Raw genomic sequence first — 24,954 nt, forward strand, 5'->3', positions numbered from 1 at the left:
TTGAAATTGAGAAATCATAGCTAAAAATTACTTATACGATAACACAGCTAAACTTGGAAGTCAACTTATCAAACATCTTATTACATTTTGGCAGTAGACAGCATATAAACCAACAGATTACTTGAAATACGAGAAACGTAGTTAAACCAATGTGTAAATACTTTACAAAAGTTATAACAATTTCTTATGAATTAAAAGCATTCCTTCAACCGAATGTTTATACTTTAAAAGATTGACAAGGGCTAGATAAATAAATAAATAGGTTTTAGAATAATAAAAACTGAAATTATTAATTTTCATATTTTGAGAATTTTGATAACTTTTAATGTTTATTACTATATTATTATTATTATTATTTATAATATACTTTATTATTATTATCATATTTACTCTTCAGAAGGTAAATAAATAGAGACAGAATAACCTAAAGACTAAACGATGTCAATAATTTAAATAAGAAAAGATATAGTCTTTGAGAAACCAATAGCTATTGGGGAATATATCAATACAAAAAAGCATCTAAAACAGAAATAAAGAATTAATTTGGAAACTAGGTAACAACACATTTCATTCCTAGAGTTAAAAACAAGAAACGTCGAAATAAAACGTCTTACTTTTTAACTGCACCGATACATCAAGAAGAACTTTGAGTATTTCAGATTACAATTTTTGTAAAGCGTTGCAGGGAAGGCCATTGGCGCAATACCAGAGCTCGTGATGCTGTCTGGACCACTAGTTAGAACGCAATCGTATGATATCAGCTTGCAAGTGAATAACTTTCACACTTTATAGCCTAGAAACGTAAGTTAGCTTCGACATTATCCACACACACACACACACAGAGAGACAACGTAATAGTGATATACAGTCTATAACTCTAAGGTGAAATACGCCCAATAAAGTAGAGCTTCAAGAACTAAACAGCGTGAGAGAGAGAGGGACAGTTAGACTGAGTTTACTATTGTCTTCTTTTGACATTTTTTTTTGTGAAGACGAAGTTTCAGGCTCAGTGCTGAGCCTTTCATCAGTTCTGGAGCCAAAAAACGTCGCCACAAAATTAAAAGAAGTACATAGTAAGTTCAGTCCATATGTTCAACACTCTCATTAAATCCGCCTTAAAAGAAAGGCAGTTAAAAATATTTATTTGTGAGTATTTGAAACTGTTCATAAATACTTTTTTTTTCTAAAACACTGAACCCAACAAAAAATCGATATGTAACTAATTCAAATAAGGGTTCATACTAATACGATTTTAAAACAAAGATCAATAGATAATTAATACAAAAACAAATAACACGAGGACTTGGTGAACGTGTAGTAAGATATAAACAGACACCCGTTTAATTAAACACACTAAGTACTTTATATAATTGTTAATAGTTTATTCATAATGACGAATCTTCAACCAACAATTTATTATACTTTTTTTTTCTCTTGAATGAAAAGTTGTCTAATATGTGAATTTGGGTGTAAAGTTATATAAGGTGCTGTTTTGTAAGTACAGCACTTATCATTTTATATAATAAGTGCTTACTTATAGTATCGTGTAGGATCTTCGCTATTTTCGATTATATATATTTTTTATCTATTGTACGTATTACCAAGTATTATGGTTTACTCATTACATTTTAACTTAATGTGAAAAAATATCGTATGATTACATATCAAGCGTCTCTAGCTTTAATATAAGAAATAATCAAAATATATGTAATTTCTGAACCTTCACTCATTTCACTTTGTCCATTTTTCAAGCATTTTAAAACTGATATACCTGTTTCTACGTCTACATCACAAGAAAATTAACCAATGAAAAACATGGTCATATTATGTTTTGTTCATAAGCAGACAGCGACCTCTGTATTTACAGTGGAGTAAATGAAGAGGCACAAAAGTTGTCACAGAAAAGCTTACTTTTTAAAATAGTGTTAGGCATGGTCGCACTACTTTATATTCTGTTTAGAATAGTGGACAGTGTAAGTTCGAATCGATAATATATTTTGATATTTTTTAAAATTTAAATAACTACTTTGGCACTAGCCTCCATTACGTGCATATTTTTCAGACCAACTTTCCTTATTTTCCTTCCTACACTGAACTTTTATGTGCATGCTTTCCTTAGCAAGTTTAGAATGTGTATTTCCACAAGACTTGGCCAATTGCACATGTAGGCAATGCTGAATCAAATGACATTGTCATAATCCACTTCACAAAACGTTGTAACTAGAAAGGATTTATTTTGCTGTTTGAAACTACTTTCTCTGAAAGAAAATTGACGATGCTTTCAGTTGGAAAATGGATTTAAGCATTTTCTTAAAGAAAAAGGAGAAGAAGAGCATGTTCAACTAAGAGGACACTAAAATAGTAAACGGAGATAGAGCGTTCTCCTAATGTTGAGAAAAACTGAAACTCTGTTTTATGACTTCCACCTCTTATTGCTCACATGCGTTTTCAAAATATTTTATTAATGACCGCAAAAATACAGTTTCTATTAGTTATTAATTAATGAGAACGTAAAAAGAAATAAGAGAATAGCATAGTTAGTAGTGACTAGCCACGTGGGAGGTAGATACGTTAGGTGTATGACTGATATATGATTCATGCATAGCAGCATTGATGTGGTTCGCAAAACATGCTTATGAAAATTTAGTATTTGTCGTATCAGTGCCGCTCAAGCGTTATTCAGTACATGAATCAATGGAGCAGTTAATCTCATTATTGTATGCAAGTGTTGTTATTATTTGTTAAACTTATGTGTGACAGATTAAACAATTTCATAAAATATAACTTACATAATTGGTACTGTATCTTATCTATTATTTTGAATATCTACAATGTTTCTGTAAAATTATTAGCATTAGTTTAAAAAAAAAGTCGGTATACAGTTTATTAATTTTGGGTAATTGACACAAACAACAACAGTCGACGCAGACAGATACCATGAAAAAATAAAGTTGAAGACTTATTCAGCTATATTAAAAGAGAGGTAGATAGAAGACTTGGATCTCAACTCATAGAAAATCACAAACACGAAACCTAGCACATAAATAAGCTTAGAATTATTTTCTTATATCTATGCAAGACACGAAATCGATATCTAAATTTAGAGACGTTTTCCACTCTGGAAAGTCATTTTGATCATGGTGCCTGCGATTATGCTATTTAAAAAGTATGGAGCAGCATTTTGCATATTTTCAATCTACCATCTCGGAAGTTAGGGTTAATTATTTTTAACATGATACTCCAAATTTTCAAATTCAGAAAAAGCTTCCACTATCACTGGGCCTAACATTTCAACAGGCGTATCAACTTTGAAAGGACTGAATGCACTTTTCATCTGTGCAGAGAGTGGCAATCCAGTACCAATAGAACAACGTTTACTGAAAAAAAAGTGGATGATGTATGTCTACTTAGTTTCGTCCATAATTTCAGCAAGAAGCTTTTGCTTGCTTACTTCACAAGTCTTTTGAAATTAGCATACCTTAAAACCGACATATACAAGATTTCATACTTTCTGACGAAGGTGACATCTTTTCCATATATCTGCCCCTCTAGTATTGTCTTATAGAGATATTATGATTAATATGACTAACGTATTTGAATATGATCATGATTTTGTTCTATAACTATATGGCCGAATGTATCGTTAGAAACTTGGGTACCCAATTGATGAAATAATACATTCTTATCATCATAAGTAAAAATGTTAGATTAGCAAATTAAGATACAGTGTTCAAATTATAACTTAGATTGTTTTGCGCAATTTATTTTGCGAATGGGTATGCTTTTTCTAATTTGGTTTTTATTACTGAAATAATTTTAGTTTTTTTTTGTAATTTAAAGACTGTTTTTAGTCACTAGGGTACGATGCTTAAATTCTATATATGATTATTGCTACTGTTATCTAATGCATCTTCTTTGCTACTTCTTCAGGAAAGTCTACAATGGAATACAATAATAATTGGAATTTTAGTTTAAAATGGATTATTTCAGATCGTAATTCTTTTGGCTCTTAATGATTCTTCTCAATCATTAGTCACATTTTGAACTGAAAGTCGAAACAAGTGCTGTAAAATATTAATGACCCTGATAATTGTCTTAATACTTGAACAGACTTCATAGTAATTAATCCTATAAGATAAGCCTTTTTCTCCATTCTTGTAAGATACCTAAGGCAGGTCTCATTTTCTACGTTTTTTTTAATTGATTTCATTTATTATTGATAATGTTCGAGTGGATCTTAAGCCTATTTAATTTGACTTGATTTAGTTTCACATGAAGTCCTTTTTTAACTTTGATTGATTTTCCCATGAATTTTGTGTAAGATGAAAGAAAAACTTGTTCAACATCAATATTATTATTCTATTTAAATTTCGTATATTAATTTTACTCTGAAGTCAAACTTGTCTTCTTGTTCCACTTTTTTTATTTTAAAATGATATAACTTTACTGTAGCAAAAATATTCGCTTCTATTATTATTTTTAATCACCTAGAGCTGTTAGAATCTATATAGGTATATACTTGGTAATTATTTTTATACGGCCAAAGTCTATGTTTCAAATGTTGAAACTTTCAGCTAAGGATGCAGTTTCAACAGTAGGATCAATCCCTATATTTCATTCACAGTTGGACAAAGTCCTTTTGGAAGTAATGCTTATAATTGTATTCCTTACCTTTAGTCATTATACCAAAATCTGTAAGGCTAAGAATATCACATAGCTAAATACTAATATTAAATTTCGTGTATGTTTTCTCAACCTGGCCGGCATCTTAAGCGCATGTGAGCGAAGCGACTAGGTCGTAGACCCCAAGTATTTACATATAGCTATCCCTGATTTTGATATAATGACTAAAGGTAAGGAATACGAACCGTAGAATAACAGGAGGATCGCCCAAAAATATTTTACGTTTTTCTAATTCTCTGACTTCGACTGAATTCAAAGAAAAGAAAGAGACTTGACAAAAACAATATACTTGAGGGCTCTCGGTGTATTAGAATCTAAATACAATAGTCATGTATTTTCTCAAATCGTCATATTCCAGACTAGGAAAACATGGCATTATATATTAATAGTTGTATCTCAGCGAGATAGAACCTACACATCGACATATATAGACATATATAAACATAAGTTAGATATGTTTTATGATGTTTTTTCTTCTGCTAATAATGCACTGTAAGTTTTATGGTTGCTTACATAATATCTTGTATTTGCAATTTGCGAATTGTATTATATATATGCTTTCTCCACTAAGACTTTGTTATCCTTAACATTTTAATTTTTAGTAATTTTCTATTTTTTTCTGACGCCTCTCAATAAAAGGAACAACATTTCGTAGAGAAGCACATGTGTTATTTGTATTTTGTTTTAATTTCACACTTTAAAGACATTGTTGATTTCATATTCCTTATGCTTGGTTTCAACTAGGAATAATCAAGGCATTTTTGTATTTTTTGGGTCCACGATTTTCATCTTATAGATCGGATATGGACCGGATTGTGGAACCGAAAGTCCCAGGTTTGATCAATCACATACCACACTTCCGTCTGTGCGGACGTTATAATAGTGACAGTCAATTCATCTAATCAGTTAAGAGGATCCGGTAAGTGGCAGAGTTTTAGGAGTTTTGGAATATTTTGTTTCTATCGCGTTACTCAAAATGATGTAATGACGTTTGTGTGCGCTCATGTAATATTAAATAATCTCGTGGTTATACATGTTTATCTAAATTTACCCCGTGGTTTTATCTCTCACTAACATAAAAAAAAATATAAACGCATGAACCATATTTACAGATTAATTTGAATTAATGATTTAGGGGCTGTCTTAATTAGTCTAGCTAAGTTATTCAAATAAAATCATAAAATCAAAGTTTCTTTTCGGCAATGATGTACTCAAATATCAAAGATCATAATTTATTTTGATCGAGTACAGTTTACGTTTAAATGACATTTTAAGATGTTTAGGCTTTATAAGGTGTCGATTTTAAGAAATATTGAGGCTTTAGATTGTATTTATAAATTAAAGTTTACCAAATTTTCATAACATGAAAATCAATTAGGTTATTTTCTTCAGTAACTGCCACTTTCTTACGACTTCCCGCCAGACATTGTAAGATATTCCATGCATTTAATATCATACAATAGTCAAATTGTTTGAAGTACTAGGGGGATATCTTAGCTTTATAAATGCAAAGACTTTTCTGCCTTTTATGTGGGCATGACATAATAAATATTATTCTTTTAGAATTGTAATTGAGAAGCATTAAGTTTTCACGGGGAATAACTGTGTCCCAGCCACCAGTGACTGAAAGAGGAAAAGAAAAACGAGCGTTTAAGATCTAAAATGTATCAGACGTCGGACATTCTTACAAACTATAACATCAATTTAATATCTTACATAATTTGAATATATCCAACACTAACATGCAAAGAACATTACGAAACTTATAATCTTTTAGCCAATATTCCGAAAACTATTACTCCAGAAGTAATTAAGAACCCACAACTGCAGTGTTACCAAAGGTGTAAACTGTGGACAAATGAATGGCTGAAAGCGTGTTGTGTGAATTGATGAATCGCGCTTCACTAGCAGATGGTAAAGATTTGAAGAGTGTCACATGAAGCACTCGACTTAACTTATGTTATTCTGATAGTAAAAACACCTGGATATGATGTAATTGTATAGCGGATGGTTTTGTGACAGGGGTAGTGTCATTAGATATTTTCAGAAAGGCGATTATCGTAAACGTGTATATCTGAACGATGCCACCGATCACGTCTACACCATAATGTTGCATTTTTACCAGATCTACCAGAGTTTATTTTATCGAGGCAATAATTCCACAAACCCACCATGCTCGTATTATATTTATTTAATCAGTCAAAAGGCATGACGGTGAGTTTAATCATTTTCTATGTTCAGCACAATCACCGAATTTCAATTCCACTGAGAATACTTGAGGTAAATTTGATTAAGTTCAAAGCTAAACAATGTGATAATTGTGCTCACCAAGATTTTCGACGCCGATTTTAAACGATGTGACAACAAGGGAGATTAATTTAAACATCAACATTTGTAAACCATTGGCAGTTTTTACTTCATATCGTGGAGACTACGTCATAATGTGTACAGCTGAATATAAGAAAGAAAGGGGATCAAACCCTATATTTGGATGATATCGTACTAAATGTCAGAATTTGTGCATTTATAATATTTTGGGCTTTTTTCCATCTTCATTTCTTCTTACAGAATTATTCTTGTGAATTTCTGTTTACAGATTACAATTTTGAAGCATGTTCAGAACTTACTGTGTATAATGTTCGCTTCAGTGTTTTCAAGCGAAAATTCAACATCAATTTTTCGAAGCTATGAAATGTATATTTTTAGTTCATAACATAATAGTGATAACTAAGTCAGTGATTCCCAGAATATTTGGTTTACTTAAGTTAATACATTATATATAATGGTCAGGAACGTGTTTTAGTGTACATTGTAGGTACAATGAAATGTCCTCTAGCCTGCGTGACGTCTGCTTCTAAATGTCTGGTAATTAATTATTTATATGTTCTTTGCTGGTATTAATTATTAACCATTGTATTATTTGTCAGTTGATTTTTCTCCAGGATTATATTCCTTACGGACTTTTATGTATACTAACTTGAAGTCGATCGCTATATAAAGATATAATGCCTCAAGTATTTTAAATGAAACACCACACGTGGAACAAAAGTGGAATAGGTGTATCTTTTGAATCGCAAGTATGTAATTATAATAATACGCACTTAATATATTATATACATATATCACTGCTATTATTTATATTTTGTTATAGTGAAATATATCAATATACTATAAAAGTGTCTTTCAATATCTTTAGGTCAGAAGATAACACACTAAAGTAGCTTATGCTATTTCCATAATGAAGAGGATTCGTTAATTTTAGTTTAGTCTACATGTGTTAGTTTATTGTGTGTTACTTTGTATTGCTCTTAAATCTTCCTACAACAGAGGATTATTTACGTTTTATTGATAACATCAGATGCAAATAAGCAAGAACTATAAGAATTTTAAACAAGTTTCAAGGTTTCTGAGTGACAATATTTGACATATATTGGATTAATGCTAGAAATCGGATAAGTACTTCATTTGGTGATAAAGTTTATATTAAAAACGACTTAAACCCTTCTAACACCAGAACAAACTGGGATTACATATGAACATTCTATAATGACACGTAAACTGTTATTTCTGTTTGTGTAGTACTACTTTCAAAGCAATAGTAGTTGTAGATTTAGTATTAGGACAAAGTTAGCTTAGACTTAGTTCAATACAAATTATAAGTATAATGTCACGACAAAGTTAGGCTACGTTAGGATTAGATCAATATAATCAATAGATGTGGTATTAAGACAATGTTAGGTTAGGCTAGGATTAGATAAGCCGGCTAATTAAGCAAAACAACATCTACTGGAATAAAGCAACTAGAAAAAAGTGAAATTTAGATCCAAATACTTTAAATGGAAAAAGTGTAAGTCAAAGTTCTATCAGTATTACAAGTGAAATCAATACATATAATATTCAATAAAACAAAATATATAAATAAAAAAAAGGTATTATACATTACTAAGTATTTGAGTTGATGAAATGCACTATATAAGTATTTCACAAGTATCCTTAAGTATGTGTTTCCATGCTTAAATTCTTGTCCTTATTTTTATAGAATGATCTTGCTGTCAAATGGTCTGCTATGGCCAGGTGATTTTGTATGCATTTGTAATTTGAAAATCGCAAGGGAAATCATCTTGTAATGCATCATGCATGTGCTATAACATCACATTGCATCTTTGGGTATCACTGTGCCGTTAGTTTCATACAATATTGAAGCTAATGATTCCTTATATATGATTCTAATCCTTTATTTTGAAGATAACAGTACTTTTTGTGCCTGTTATTTTGTGTAATTTTGTCAATGCAGTAATTAATTGACGAATCCTTGATTCAACTCCTATATCAAATCCATTGGGATATCTTTCCTCATCCGATCTAGACCCATAGTTTAGCTTAATCGCCAAACTTAAACCATCACATTCACAAACACATTTAGATCATTTCAAGCATGTTTCGTTGCTACATCGTTTTACTGTACATTTAAGAATTAGCTTCTCCATTTTGGTTCTCATTGTTTCCGGTCAGGTCAAGGGTCCAGTCACTAGTCTGGTCCAACGACTTTAGACCTTTAAAATAGTGCCATACATTTTCATTTTGTCTGATGCAAACAACCCGAACCTTTCCGAAATGACTATCTTTTATTATTTTTTTGAACCACCTCAAGATGCCGGACTGACTCGTGTGGCACTGTTAAATCTTGATCTTTATGTTGAATATAGATCAAAAGCATATAAATAACTATACTATATTAAAAACAATTTGTAAACTATTGATTGTTTTCCGCAGTTAATATTACATGAAACTAAAGATGCTTTGTCTTGTGGTCACAATAACTAAGGTATTGAAATATTTATTTACAATCATTTGGCTTACTGATTATGCTTGTTCGTTTGTAATTAAGCACAAAGCTACACAATGTTCTACCCACCACGGGTATCGAAACCCGGTTTCTAGCGTTGTAAATCCGCAGACACACCGCTGTGCCACTGGTGGGCCAGTGATTATGCAAATACTAGAACTAAACAAAATAAATATTGTTTTGGGATTACGTTTTTTGTAATAACATTGTTTCTTTGAATCATAAGTTGAGTTAATCAGCGATCGTGCAATACGAAAATACATATTTATAATATTTGAGTCACTACTGTGTGTTAGAGGTGTAAAATGTACACTAATGGTGAAGCTAAATATGACTAACTCGTTTTTAAGGCATTAAGTTAAGTTAAATCGTTCCACTGTCTATTTATCACTGTTAAATGTGTTAGATATGGAATGTATGTTACACGAAACTGTAAGTAACTAACAATATTTTATTCCCCATCTATTCTAGTATTGTAAATATCACATTAAAGGTAAGTGACAACATAAATTACGATTTGTTTTACTATATTCTAAAAACGGGAAATACCATTTAATATTGTGATAATTGGGAAGTTTGAAAGATTTGTAGTAAAATAATATGTTTTTAAGTTAAATGTGATTGATATCGGAAGTATTATTAGATCGATTTACCTCTTTGAAATAACTCTAAGAGAAATTAATCAAATAGAGATATGTTTCGTAAGCCCGATTAGATTTTTATAAAACAAATAGAACTTGAAACTGCTTTGAATCCATAATTTTTCCAACTTGGTTTATAAATCTTAGATTTTTATCGTAAGCTTCGCTTTATAGCTCAAGGAATTATCATAAATTTATACTGACTGTTAGAAAATGCATTTAAAATAATGATGATAATTTCTAATGTCAGCTTCACAAGCACCTCTTCGCACCAGCACGCCATCTGCGCTAGCTATGCATCTAGTACACCAGTTTATTATTAGAATAATTAGTATTTGGTTATGGTATTTTAAAAAAAAAGGAATTGAAATGCGTTTGACTGTAAACTTGAAATATTTGCACAAGTTGCAGTAAAATCTGACAAAAGTGTACAATTTGTTCAATTTGAGGCATGATGGTGGGTGAAACAAAATACGCGGCCTAGCTAACTAATGAATGGATATTTGCTGTAAAATTCTTATCAATGCTTAAGTGTAGCTACCAGTTCGGCCGCCAATTTTGATTTCATTCATTTTAAGTCACACGCTGAATCCTTTTTTGGCCGCACCTTTTTTTCACACCTAAGGTGTTTTTAATTAGATATCATGACTTTTTTTTCAATATACATTAAATAAGAAAGTTACACACGGTAGTAACCAACATTAGCCTTAGGATCGCAGCGCTATTATTCGGTACATACCTTTACCTTCAGAACCAACCAAGTTCATTAAACATATGGTGGTAGTTGTTTCTCTCCAAAACAGTGTTAATAACTTCTTTTATAGTAACGCCATGGAATTTAGATTAACAGATTCTTGTCAGCAACCTCATGCAATCGGTACAGCCGTATCAAGCTTCCTTATTTATGCTAATTGCTTAAGCTAATATCACGTGACGCTAAGCGTTCTTTAATTGGGATAATTTAATAAAATTTAGTAAACTTGTGCAGAAAAGTTAAGAATGAATAATTAATAATAACCATCAACCCGTAAGATTCTTTTAAAAACTTGAGCTAGAAACTCCTAATCTAGTTTGCTTGGCATAACTGATACTTGTGTATCTGCAGCCCCTTTTACCTTAGAACGAATTTGTTGTTTCATATTTATTTTATTGTCAACGTTTATTTGGATTGAGTTTATACTTAAAAACATGCCTAGCTTATAGTGTTAGATATGTATTGCGAAACTTACGGCTATTCTCCAAGGTTGTAGAAAATTCTCGAGAGTAGGAATCAACAATATATCTATATACGTAAACGTTTAAATATAGCTCAGTATTGTTATGTTATCTAAATTTTCTAGAAAACCTTCCCACGCCTATAAATACAACTAACGCGACGCGCCAAAGAGAGTGTCTATTAATAGTTTGCTGTAATCAGTGCGTTATCAATTTCGAAAGCTATGCCTGTGATTTTTATAACACTTATCAGTCAGAAAACTTAAGATATTTGACCAAGAATATTTATAAATTTCGAACATTACAAATCGTTTAACTTCAGTGGATTCTCATCGGACATTAGTATTTTTACGAAAACATTACCTAATTTCAACGGTGGAAAATCTAGCGTGTGTGACCAAGGACAAAGCTAGCTAGCTTTCCGGCGAATCGTACTTACATGAACTCGTAATTAACTCGCTCATCGTAAACCCTCGATAAGATATCGAGGTAGTTCCAAACTGGAAAGAAACTTTATAATGTGTGTATGTTTGTGAAACTTTTGTTTATAAATCTTTGTTTGTAATAACTATTTGCAATAATTGTTATTGTAAATTGTACTGTTGTGTGTATATTAAAACGTATTTGTGTTAAAAACGAAAACGGTATGTATCAATCCTGTTGGCAAATATCATAAACTGACTATATATCGGCTTTTACTTAACTGCTAAATAAAAAGTACAATTTAACTACTAAATTTCAATTATCAGTTATCTCGGCTTCGGACTATTTGAAATTCTAATAAGTAACACCTTATAGTTTAGCTGCTCTAAATCAACTGTGTTTAATCCGAATTACAAAAAAAAACGATCTACTTTTACTCTTAGATGAAGCTGATGTAAAAATGTTGGACCGGTTAGTTCACGTGACTTTTTGCGTAGGCGTGCGCAAAAATGTTCGCTACATTTTTTGTTGAATAACTTTGCAAATGTGCTTATATTTACACGAAATGAAACTATTAACTGTAGATTCTAAAGATCTGTCAGTGTACCAAGTTAAGTATATTTTTCTATGGAATAAAGTTTCCGTACTCTTGATGCGAAGAAGAAAAAAATGGGTAGAGATTAAATCAAAATTTGAGATATTATATCTCGGGTATTACCTAATGAATTTACTTGAAATTTGGTTTGTGAAGTAAGAGTCCAGTAGAACACATCCACTGCAAATATGTGCTAGTTTGGATTACCACAGTTCGAGTTACAGAAGGTGGAAAGTTGCTAAACTATCACTTCTGCTAATAACATACAGTGTGTTCTGCAAGTTGTTTTTTTTTTTGGCCGCAAGACACATTTCCTTGTGTTTTGATATATATATGTACAGAAGATAATATATTAGTAAGTTATATCGAAGTAAATATTTTTTATCTTTCTTTAAAGGCTGACTAAACAGCTGCAGCTAGCAATTTTGTTGAACTCACTGTAATATTTTCACGCTCTGAGGGAATCGTAAACTCGGTTCTTACCGCTGACTTGTCCAATAATTTGCTTTACTCGTGTCCCTAAGCGAGAAATCTGTGGACTTGTAACGTTAAAAACCGGGTTTCTCTACTTGTGGTGGGCATAACACAGGCAGCCCCTTGTGTATCTTTGTGCTTAATAACAAACAAATTTTACCCGTAAAAATTACTGTATAAACACAACTAAGTAACAAACAGTTGTTGGTTAAAAGCCTCGTATGTTTTCACAAGCAATAATTTAGCCATTTTATACATCCAGCATTTTCCTACTAAAGAACAGTGTTAAATCTTTATTCTATTTTCTATAACCACACTACTAAAAGAGAGAGATGACAAAGGTAACTCAAAACCGGAGTAGGTTTAGTTAAAATCGTGTCTTTCCTAATTGCAGAATAAAAAACAACAACAAAAAAACGTTTTTGTTAAGTTTGGTTTGAATATCGCGCAAAGCTACACGAGGGCTATCTGCTCTAGACGTCGCTAACTTAGCAGTGAAAGACTAGAGGCCAACTCTTGGTCTACTCTTTTACCAACAAATAATGGGGTTGACCGTCACATTATAACGCCCCCATGGCTGAAAGGGGAAGCATATTTGGTAGCACGGGGATTCGGACCCGCGACTCTCAGATTGCGAATATCATGCACTCTAATCACCTGGCCCTAGAGATCTGTTTGCCCTAAAAACAAGAAAAATTAAGCAAAGCGAAAGATCTAGGTTTACTTTTAGAAAGAAAAAAAAAGTTAATGCACATTACCAATGATTACTTAAAGTTATGAATAAAATTACTAGCGAATAATATATATATATATATAAATTAAAATTAAAAACAAAAGTATTTAACATGTATTACTTCATAAAATAATATTAACTATTTTATTACATTTTCTATTGTTTTTGTTATAAGACACCACAGAAAACTAACCTGTGTAAAACATTAAACACGTATTTTATTATTGTTCCTTTATTTAAAGTTTTCGTGAAAATCTACCGCTAGACAAAAGGGGAGAAGTTTAGTCCAAATCCCACCACCAACACCTGCATGATAGAATAGTGAGATCTGGCATTCATTCTAATAGGGCACTAAATGTCGCGAAGTGTAAAGGGTGATTTTACAATAACGAAACACGAGCCCTAGAATTCACCTTCCGGAGATGCTAATCACTGACCTACGCCTGTTTCATATTAATCTTTGTTTTATTACAATGTAATATTATTGATTTCTAATAACTTCCTTGGCATCGTGTAGCTAGTCGCTAAGGTATTTCAACTTTCTGTTAACTTGAGAATGTTGTAATTTTGTTTTTTTCATTTTCATATTGATGTTAAGTTCTATTATAATTAGTATTACGAACATGATCTAATTCTAAATAAACATAATGGATGAATGAGCACAGAGAGAATTTCCTTTTCTACAATATTTCTGGTTTCCCAATGTGTTACATTTGAAACAGATATTTAGAGCTAGAAACTTAATTAATCACAATTTTTCTGTTTAATCTGGTATACACTCACACAGAAGAGTTATATTATCAAGAAGAAGCTAACATGAGAACGTCCCAGCTTAATTCATCCTATTTCTAATAAAAAAAAAAGACTGCACAGCTTTCTTTTCATTTTCTTTTTGCTACTTCAACATAATTACCTAAATCAAGTGAGGTTTATTAAATTCAAAATAATCCAAAATTGTTAGAACACATTTAAGTTCGGTCGGCAATATAACATAATAATTCATTTATAATCATGACTTTGGTTTTTGACAAATAATACATTGTCAAAGGATTAAAGTAACAAATAACATTCTAGAATTTTATACAAAATCGAATATAAATCTCTTACTATAAACTTAAGAAATCATATAAATTTCCACACATAGAAGCTTTCGCCATCCCTATAAAAACAAGGAATCGTGCATTTTAGATATCATGAACATACAGTCAAAAGCCATCTTAAAGAGCACTTAAAACAGCACCTTCTATGTCACTGGCTAAGGCTGCTAAAATATTGATAATAGCCAAAGGTTGATTTTTCAATTATTTAACATCCATTTCTCTTGTTACTATTATTGTTTCACAAGTCTATATAAAAAAAACGGTTACCCTATTTGCTGGTGTGTAAGACGATACTTTTTACTCTTAAAACAATGCCTACTTTTACTTCTCGTCTTACACACAGGTTCAAAGATAGAGTACCAGTAAGAAGTCTCCGGTTAATAGCATATTTAACCAAAGCTACGTTGTTCCTTTACTTTTGTTTGCTTTTTTTGAATAAGTCCTTTGACCTCGTGCCACATACTGCGTTACAATAACATATTTGTAATTGTATCATTTGTCTAGATTCTTCATAACTACAAGTTATTTGTCTCACAAGCTAGTTACAAGGAATTTTTTATTTGAAATGTATTGTGTCATCCGCCATACTAAAATATTGCTAATATTATATCAAAAACGTTAGTTTCTGTAACGTACACTAATGTTCTAAAAATATTTTTATAGTAAATCACTAAATCTTAAGGTTTATTATTTTTTTAATAGAAATGGAATTCAACTGTGATGAAGACTTTGTAAAAACTACACTTGTGGTTGTATTGATTACCCTAGAGCACAGGTTAGCACAGTTTAAACATTACTTCTAAGAATATCTTTACAAAAGTAACATTCTAGACTTACTTGACAATAGAAGTCGTCCTATACACCGAACCTCAAAGAAAGACACTTAATTTATTCAAAAAATGCAGGGTCGTCTTATACACTGGAGAGTACAGCATGAATATCTTATTCAAAACGGGCAAACCTAGTAAAATTCCTTTGCAGGTCATAGGACTATTTTTATATTGAATCTTCTATAGAAGGAGAGATTTTATCAAAATTTTTATCAGTGGTTGCCAAGTTTTTCTTCGAAGCCTACAGCAAAAACGGCTATGTATACTGCGCTAAAATTTATGCGCAGCTACTAAACAAACTCCTGCGAAGGTTGTAGGGATATTTTTAACTTGATTCTTGAATGTCGAAATTTCCACCCTATACAATTTTCTAAGTTGTTCTTCGCTACCAACTAAGCTCTTAGAAGCCATTTAAGCATCACAGAAATATAGAAGCCATTTAAGCACTGTTATACTAGTCGTAAATGCTTCGTTTTATTAGAGTAAACAATGTGTATGTTGATAACAATGTCTCCAGCCTTATTTTTATCATTGATTATAGTTTTACAAGCCACTATGGTAGAAATGACTACGAATATATTAGTAAAACCTGCACAATAATAATGAATGCAGCATTGAATATGTCCTAGGGTAGTCGGCCTGGCATGGCTAGGTGGTTAGGACGCTCGACTCGCAATCTGAGGGTCGCGCGTTCGATTACCCGTCACACCGAACATGCTCGCCCTTTCAGCCGTGGGGCGTTATAATGTACGGTCAATCCCACTATTCGTTGGTAAAAGAGTAGCCCAAGAGTTGGCGGTGGGTGGTGATGACTAGTTGCCTTCCCTCTAGTCTTACGCTGCTAAATTATGGACGGCTAGCGCAGATAGCCCTCGTGTAGCTTTGCGCGAAATTCAAAACAAACAAACAAATTTGAAATTTAAAAAGAAGAATAGGGATCGTCAAAGATACAGAAACAAGTTGAATCAAAATGCAAATGGTATATTTTCAAGCCTACAACTAGTTATTTTAAAAAGAAGTAAACAAAATAGGCTGGAAATAGTTTCTACAATATTTGCTCAAGCTACAAATCCCTATTTTGACTCCACTAAAAGTTGTAAGTACTGTAGTCATGGGGTCAAAATAGGGATTTGAGAAAATAATTTAAACACTATTTCCAGCCTAGTTGTTTACTTTTTTTGGTCCACTGTTGTAAGCTTGAAAATATAATCTTTGCGTTTTGGTTCATCTTGTTTCTGTACTTTTTGACGATATCTATTCTCCTTTTTAAATTAAAAAATGTAATTATTTTGTATATTTATTTGTATGTTTGTTTCGGATATTCACGCAAAGCTACACAAGATATATATATGCACTAGCGGTCTTTAATTTTGAAATTATACATTAGAGGGATGACACTCAACAGCAACAACCGCTAACTCTTGGGCTACTTTAAACAAGAAGTGTGATTTGACTATGATGCTTTTAAAGCACTCACTCCTCAATACATGCAGTATTTTTTGTGGCAATATGACGTGAAAAATGTACACATTAACCATTAGGACACGCCAAACCATAAATATATATATGTATGTATGCCTTATGTCAAAAATTATTTGCGAATATGTTCTCTTCTAGTTGCCATACAGTTTCACTCAGTATTTAAAAAGTTGTCAAACTTTTAAAAGATATAACCCTTTATAAGTTACTGCTAAGTACAAACTTTTAAAAGATATAACCCTTTATAAGTTACTGCTAAGTACAAACTTTTAAAAGATATAACCCTTTATAAGTTACTGCTAAGTACAAACTTTTAAAAGATATAACCCTTTATAAGTTACTGCTAAGTACAAACTTTTAAAAGATATAACCCTTTATAAGTTACTGCTAAGTACAAACTTTTAAAAGATATAACCCTTTATAAGTTGCTTGTTTTAGAGTTGTGAAAAGTCTTAATTTCTATTCTAATCATCTGTAAGACAACGCAAAGCACAAACATCCATGCCAGTATTCAAATAGTCGGAATAGATGCATGCGTTCACCTCCTTAACTCTGTAAGGAATGTTGAAACCTTGCCATACAGATTTATTTTGTCTTATCTTACTCAGCTTGATTCTTATAAGTGTATATCACGATCAGAGCAAACATTTTGCTTGAGAAGCACTATTTAGGAGAAAGCTATAGAAATAACGTTATAGTGAATAAACAGAAATGTCAAACACAATGTTTTCGGGGGCTTTTGAACGATTTTACCCAATAGATAGCGTGCCGGACTGTGCATCAATGAGTCCAAGGTTTGCGTCCTGTTTACGCCAAAAAAATCGAACTCCGCATTTAGTAGAAGTGGGTGCGTTATAAGTGTGACGCTCAAATTCAATTATTTGGTCACAGAAGAGTAACTTCTGAACTAGTTACCTTCCATCTAGTCTATCAATTTAACATTAGGGACGCTGGCCGTCATGGCCAGGTGGTTAGGGCGCTCGACTCGCAATCAGACGGTCGCGGGTTCGAATTCCGATTCTACCAAACATGCTCGCCCTTTCAGCCGTGGGGCGTTATAATGTGACGGTCAATCCCACTATTCGTTGGTAAAAGAGTAGCCCAAGAGTTGGCGGTGGGTGGTGATGACTAGCTGCCTTCCCACTAGTCTTACATTGCTAAATTAGGAACGCCTAGCGCAGATAGCCCTCGTGTAGCTTTGCGCGAAATTCAAAAACAAACAAACATTAGGGACGCTATTGCAGATAACCCTTGAGCAGCATTGCGCGAAATTCGACAATCAAATCAAAGCAGTTGCGCCAAAACATCTCCAGGTATACAACTAAAACTATTCTGGAAGACACAGATATTAAGAGTTCCTTTAAATAGCTTTGGGCCAATACCCGAAACAAACAAACAAACGAATACAATCTTTTCTGCCAAAATTTGCATATTTTTTTACACACACACACACACACACACACACACACACACACACACACACACACACACACACACACACACACACACACACACACACACACACACACACACACACACATACATATATGTATATCTACATATTTATTAGATAATTATATAGATCGGATAACGAATAATTTCAACAAAACACCTTTCGCGCATAACCACGAGTTCGACTATCATCATAACCACGAGTTCGACTATCATCACAAATGTTCTTTAAGGTGACCTGACGTGGAAAATGTTGAACCCAAACTCATTTACATACAAGCTTTGAGTAGCTACTTATTCTGGAAAGCAATTTTGTATTTATTTTACACAACCAATAATGTGCATAGTTAATTTGCACACAAAGTTCTCAATTTCTGATAAGAACTCCACCTATATAGGGTGGTTTCAGATAAAAATAATCTGGTGCTAGTGGACGAATGAGGCATGGTATATTGTGATATTCTTGTCCATGTATAAACAAGTCATTCAAAGCATAATTAATTCATTATTGGCGTGAAAACAAACTTTAATTGTAAAATGCAGATAGAAGACCCCTCATGAAGTTTCCAGGAATATTCGCCCAAGACAATTTTCTGAGAAGGAATTTCCTCGCTTGTGTAACAATAATATTAAATGAGATAAAGGGCATTACCAAACGGCTTCCAAACACACATTTAAATGCATATCTGTGTTTACACAAAGGACTAAATAACCGACTTTTTAAAACAGTTCTGTTTTCAGACATAGTTTTCAAATCGTGAGATGTATCTCTGATGTGTTTCTGTGCCTCCTGACTTTCCAAAAAAGGCTTTATTAAACTAGCGACTAAGTGAGGCTGATAAGAATGATAGAAAATAGTAAGCCAGAACAGATATTTCGTTTTTCAAGCAGTCTTCCTTTATGCATCGTCCAATGTCAAGATATCTAACACAACAATGAATATTAAATAACACTCGTGGGTTACTTAAGAAACATTGTTCTAAGGTCTAAATTCTACTTGAAAATGTTCATAGGACTAAAACTTAGTCCTTTGTAGACAGACGTTTACGAACAAATAATGTTTAATTCTATAAGTTTTATTTCCGCTAAGACTCTACAGCTTTATTGCATCTTATGACCAGGGTTTGCAGTTGATACCAGTACCAGCAGTACTCTGAAGTACCGGTACTGGTTTATAGTATATCATATTTTGAGATATGTTCCGTCTTTTGAGTTTTGATCAAACGCCTCCTCTGGTATTTCTGCTTCGCTTTTGACAGAATTATAAATGTTTGATGTGGTAGTTCTGAGTTCATACTTCATTCGTTAAGCAAATCTCACCGTGAAAATCGGCAGTAGCATAAAGTATGAGAAACTGGTGACTCCCACGCTCTGGAAAAGAACGTGAATGTGCTTACGTGACTGACTGCACGTTAGGTAGGTGCGTGCGTAATTAACCCTTATCATGCGGGCAGGCCAAACTGCGCATGTCACGACGTTTTAGTGAATTTCATTCAAAATTCAATTGTACTAGATAATTATCACGGTATACGAACAAACTTGACATCAAAGCATGGATAATAAATCAATTTTAATATTATATAAGTTTCAAATTCTTAGTTTAAAATGAAATATATAAAAACACCCTCAAGTTCACCTAGTTTGAGAATTTGGATATTTGTTCTTCAGCCGTCTTCTCTTTAGGATTTTTTTGTCCACCCCCTAAAAAACTATGAAATGTAACGCAAAATATTCTCTATAATTTCGTCATCGATATTTACGATCTGTATTTTTATATTCTTCAATCTTATGAGGCTAAAGAGCAATCAATGAAAATTCAGAAACCACTTTCCATGCTTATCTCTGACATGCTCTAATTTACAACTTGCTAATAGATTTTTCTGATATCGACTCCCATTAAATTTATAACCAATAGAAAGCCTATATTTCAACTGATTCATTATCGTCATACCACGTGGGCATACAAATAAATGACAATTTGGTTTGATGTGAAAAAACATTCCCACGAGAACACACTGGGAAAAATAGTTGAATTTCTAACTGATCAAGTAACATGATTAGAGATGCTCGAGTACCGATACCGGCAACCTGGTACCGCCGGTACTATTGCAAACCCTACTTACGACTATTGAGGCACCTTAGATTCTGATGCATTATTGGCAATTTTCTGGCACATTCTACGTGGTGGCTTACATCTCTACTCCAGGTACCGTCCCTAATTTAGCAGTGGAAGATTAGAGGGAAGACAGCTAGTCAACACCATCCGTCGCCAACTCTTGAGGTACTCTTTTACCATCACATTATAACCCACCTAGGGTTGAATGTGCATGTTAGGCATCGTAGGTTCTAAACCGCGACCCGCAGGTTGCAAGTCTAGCGCCCTTACCACCATGCCGTGGCAAACCTATTGTACTCATTACCGTGAAGAAAAAAATATCAAAACATTCAAAAATTAGCATAAATGCGATTACATAAAACAAAATATTATTTAACACACACACACGACATAGTTTTCAATATATATATTTTAGATTTTTCTTTTTTCCAAAACATTATGTTAAGTGATTTTACTGGCGCATGGAAGGAATTTTTTAAATTCTGAAGTTAGAGTTAGTAGGAAAAAGGACGTAGTGGGATGAACGTTACCCAGAGGTTAGCATCTTTGGACTGTGAATCCGTTACTGCAAAATAGTTCTTCATAGTCTAGGGCTATGGATGCGTTATGAGAGTGACAGTCATATAGTACTTTGTATAGGGTTGCTCAAAATTTCTAAAGCAAACGGTATATCTAAGAATCAAGACAGTTCACGGGTATACAGATAATTCCAAAACGAGTGTAAGTTAGCTGTGAGAGATTTGTATAAGATAAATAAAGTTTATTGAGTTCAAGAATAAATTAAATATGAGGATAACAGCCTAATTTGTTTAAGATTTCTGGTTAAAATTGGTACATGGATAATCATTTGATAAATTATGAAACGCACAATGCACAATGTCAATCTTAATGCAAACTAAAGTAATATTTTCTCTGTATCCATATGTTTTGTTTATTACCATATGACTCAACAACCTAATAAAACCCTGGGATTGGAAATAGTTTGAAATTCATTCAGCATTTGTTAATTTAAAATGCAAATTATTTGATCAGATAAGGCCTTTTTACAAACCATGAAACGAGAAATATTATATATTCCTTAGCTAGTATGGTTTATATACATTATAACCTGTCTAGTAAACCGTAATAATTATTAAGGTTTTCGTTGATAAAGTTTACTTTTAATTCATAGAAAATACATTTCTCTAGGTAATTATTATGAACGTCTCGCATGTGGTATATTTCAAGCTATGAAATAACTTAACTTAATTTGCAGTACCGCGTGGTAAACGTGGAGAGTATCCTTATCGTTAGTCCAAAACTCAAAAAATAATTCGAAGGTATGCAAAAATACATATTTGAAGATATACCGCAGTCATTTTTTTAATGTACATGTTACACGTTTAGAAACCTTCTACGTTGTCTTTTGAAGTAATTTACAATACATTTCTTTTTTTATATTTATCCTTTCTGCATGCCATGAAGTACTACGTTTCAGTGTTATTTAAATAACTCACTGGCCATATGTCACGCCATATATCAATGAAGAGACTTGGTGGTTTTTTCATTTTTATTATTTCCAACGATTGTCGGATATTTAAAACTGTGGTATTGTGAGGTTGAGCTAAACTTGTAGTTTTGTGCTATAGAACTGGGTGTTAAGCTGGTTGTAAGTGTACTGCTACAGCTGAATATTATGTTGTTTTTTACACATCCTGTAATGTGTACTTTACGTTCCTTTTAGTTTGACCGATATGAATATTGCCACATTCTATATTATAACTCCCAGTTTTACCTTTTAACTCTATTTCAATTTTATTATTTCCCAACACTTCTTTAATCTTATTCGTAAGTTTAAAAATGGGATAAAAAAGGTTTAATGTTTCTTAAATCATGGAATATAAGTTGAACTTAAAGTTTCTATTTTAGTTTTTTATAAGCAGATTTTAACACAATATTTTGAATTAGTATCGAGCTATAAAAACAGTTTGCTACAAACTTCTCTAACGTTATATGAACGGAGCCTCCGGATAAATGAGAGTTTGCTCATTCACAAACTAAGGCCTAAGGTTAGCTTATTTAACACCTTAGAACAATAAGGCCTGAGATCGGCTTCTTTAACACCTTAGACAAACGAGGCCTGAGAACAGTGTTAAAGTATTATAAAAATATTGCCATTTATTGAGGACAATAACAACGAACCATTACTAAACTTGTTAAATGCTCTATTTACTATATTTGGTGTAAGTCGTCTTTCAAATGCTACTTGCTTAGATTAGTAAGAGTTCGTTAGATAAATCTTCCTTTCTAGAACACATTTTCAATGTTCTGCAAACAAAACATGTAGAATTATTTTATGTTTTTAAATGGCACGATTCATAGGGTGGTGACAAGACAATGTTTTTTCTGTAAACTAATGCTTATAAGTTATCGGCAATATTAAATACTTTTTAGTCAAAAACATCCTGTTACCGTAATATAAATCACCAGAAACAACATTTTAATACCTTAGAGTTTATTGAAACGTATGAAAAACATTTTTTTTTTTTGCTCCCAGTCACTCAATGGCAAGTCTAAAGACTTCTACCGTAAAAAATCTGGTTTCGATACCTGCGGTGGACACAGCACGCGTAGCCACTTGTGTAGCTTTGCGTTTAACAACAAACAAACAAATAGATTTTTAAGCTCATTAGTGCAGGATCTTTAGATCGAATTAGATGAGGATTTTACCAGACACACATATCTAAGTTTCGCATCGGTAACGACACGTAATTGAATTAACAACGCATGGACATGACAACAGAAGACGGACGAGGAAAACCCACCATGCTTCAACCTTCTGCTTATTTAAGTAGAAACAAAATACAAAAGCTTTTGAACGATAAGCCAAGAATATATTAAAGTAAAAACATATTTCGTGAAGTCGACTGATTTTTCATGAAGTTCTGTAAAAAATAACGATATCAAAATACGTAAAGTAAATGATTAATGCTCTGCGTGATTTTATTTATTTTTTTTTTACTATTAATACGAGATTCCTAATATTCCTATGGGTTTGAAAAATAAAATACTGTTCCGCCAGGTCGAACGTAGTTATCTCTGCAAAAATAGTTCCATAGAAATTCCAGAGAAATTTTAAGCTGTGGAGGAAATTGTTATATTCTGACTGGTTTGGTGCGAGAAAAAAATATGCAAAGAAGTTAATGTGTTTTTTTTTAACTTTTAATGAAAAATTCAGATTTACTTGTATGAATCGAAATGATTATTTCCAAACAACGTTTTTATTTTCTTTCTTAGGATGATTTTTTTTCTTCTTTCATATTAAAGTTTATACAAATTTCAAATAATTTTAAATATAAATTTATCATTATTAAGTTACTATTTAAAATGAAATCAGAGCAAAAAGTATCCACTTGGCAACTCTACGCATCTAGCCAATAAGCATGTTACTTAATGAAGAATTCATGTACCGAATGAAGAAAAATTACCGAACCAACTTAACGTAATTATGTATTGATCGCATTAGAAAAGGCGTAACACTGAACATGGAAAATTCTGGTAAATTAAACTTATATGCTGAGTGACCTGAACATTTTGTTTTTTTAGTTACTATATGTATATATAGCTTTTTACGTGACAATCAAAGTATATCAGTTACTGGGACGTTGACAAGTAACTAATGAAAAGTAGTCCTGAGTAATTGTAGTTCCTGGGTCTTATTTCTAATTACAGCGAATTTTGGTGATATGAGAGCAAAACTAATGAATAAGAAATTATCTAATTTTCAAGTTTCATGACACACTATTCATTATAAACTTGTTTTTAATCTAATGGTAGAGATTTAAATAATATTAGATCAACGAGAACTACGTAAGTATTCAATAATTGTAGACGAAAGAATCAATGAATTACACCAGAAAACAACTTGTAGTTTTTTGTTGGATGAGTTAGCCATTCCTAGTCTTCTACTGATAGACTAGAGGAAACGCAGCTGTTAACAGCACCACCACCACCAACTATTTTTACTGATTTAATTTGTTTAATATAATATTACTTTAAAATTGATTTGTTTTCATACATCATAGCAGTCAATAGTATATAACCTGCACATCTAATTTCATGTTGGAAATATAACGGCTAAATTTATTTAACTAAATGTTGTTGATTGATGTTTGGTAATTTTTTTTTTACTCTTTTAAGAATATGCCACACTTTACTGCCTAATCAGTTCTCATGTTTATCATAATCTATTATTTAATAATACATAGAAATATTATAGATATTTACTTAAAAATCAGTAGCGAATCTAAGAAGGTTCAGGGAGTCAGGATTTTCTTTTTCCATTGATAAATAAATAAATAAAAGCAAATATTTATATAAAATAAAGA

The sequence above is a fragment of the Limulus polyphemus genome, unplaced genomic scaffold (genome assembly GCF_000517525.1).
Source record: "Limulus polyphemus unplaced genomic scaffold, Limulus_polyphemus-2.1.2 Scaffold1249, whole genome shotgun sequence".
Taxonomy (NCBI): Eukaryota; Metazoa; Arthropoda; class Merostomata; order Xiphosura; family Limulidae; genus Limulus; species Limulus polyphemus.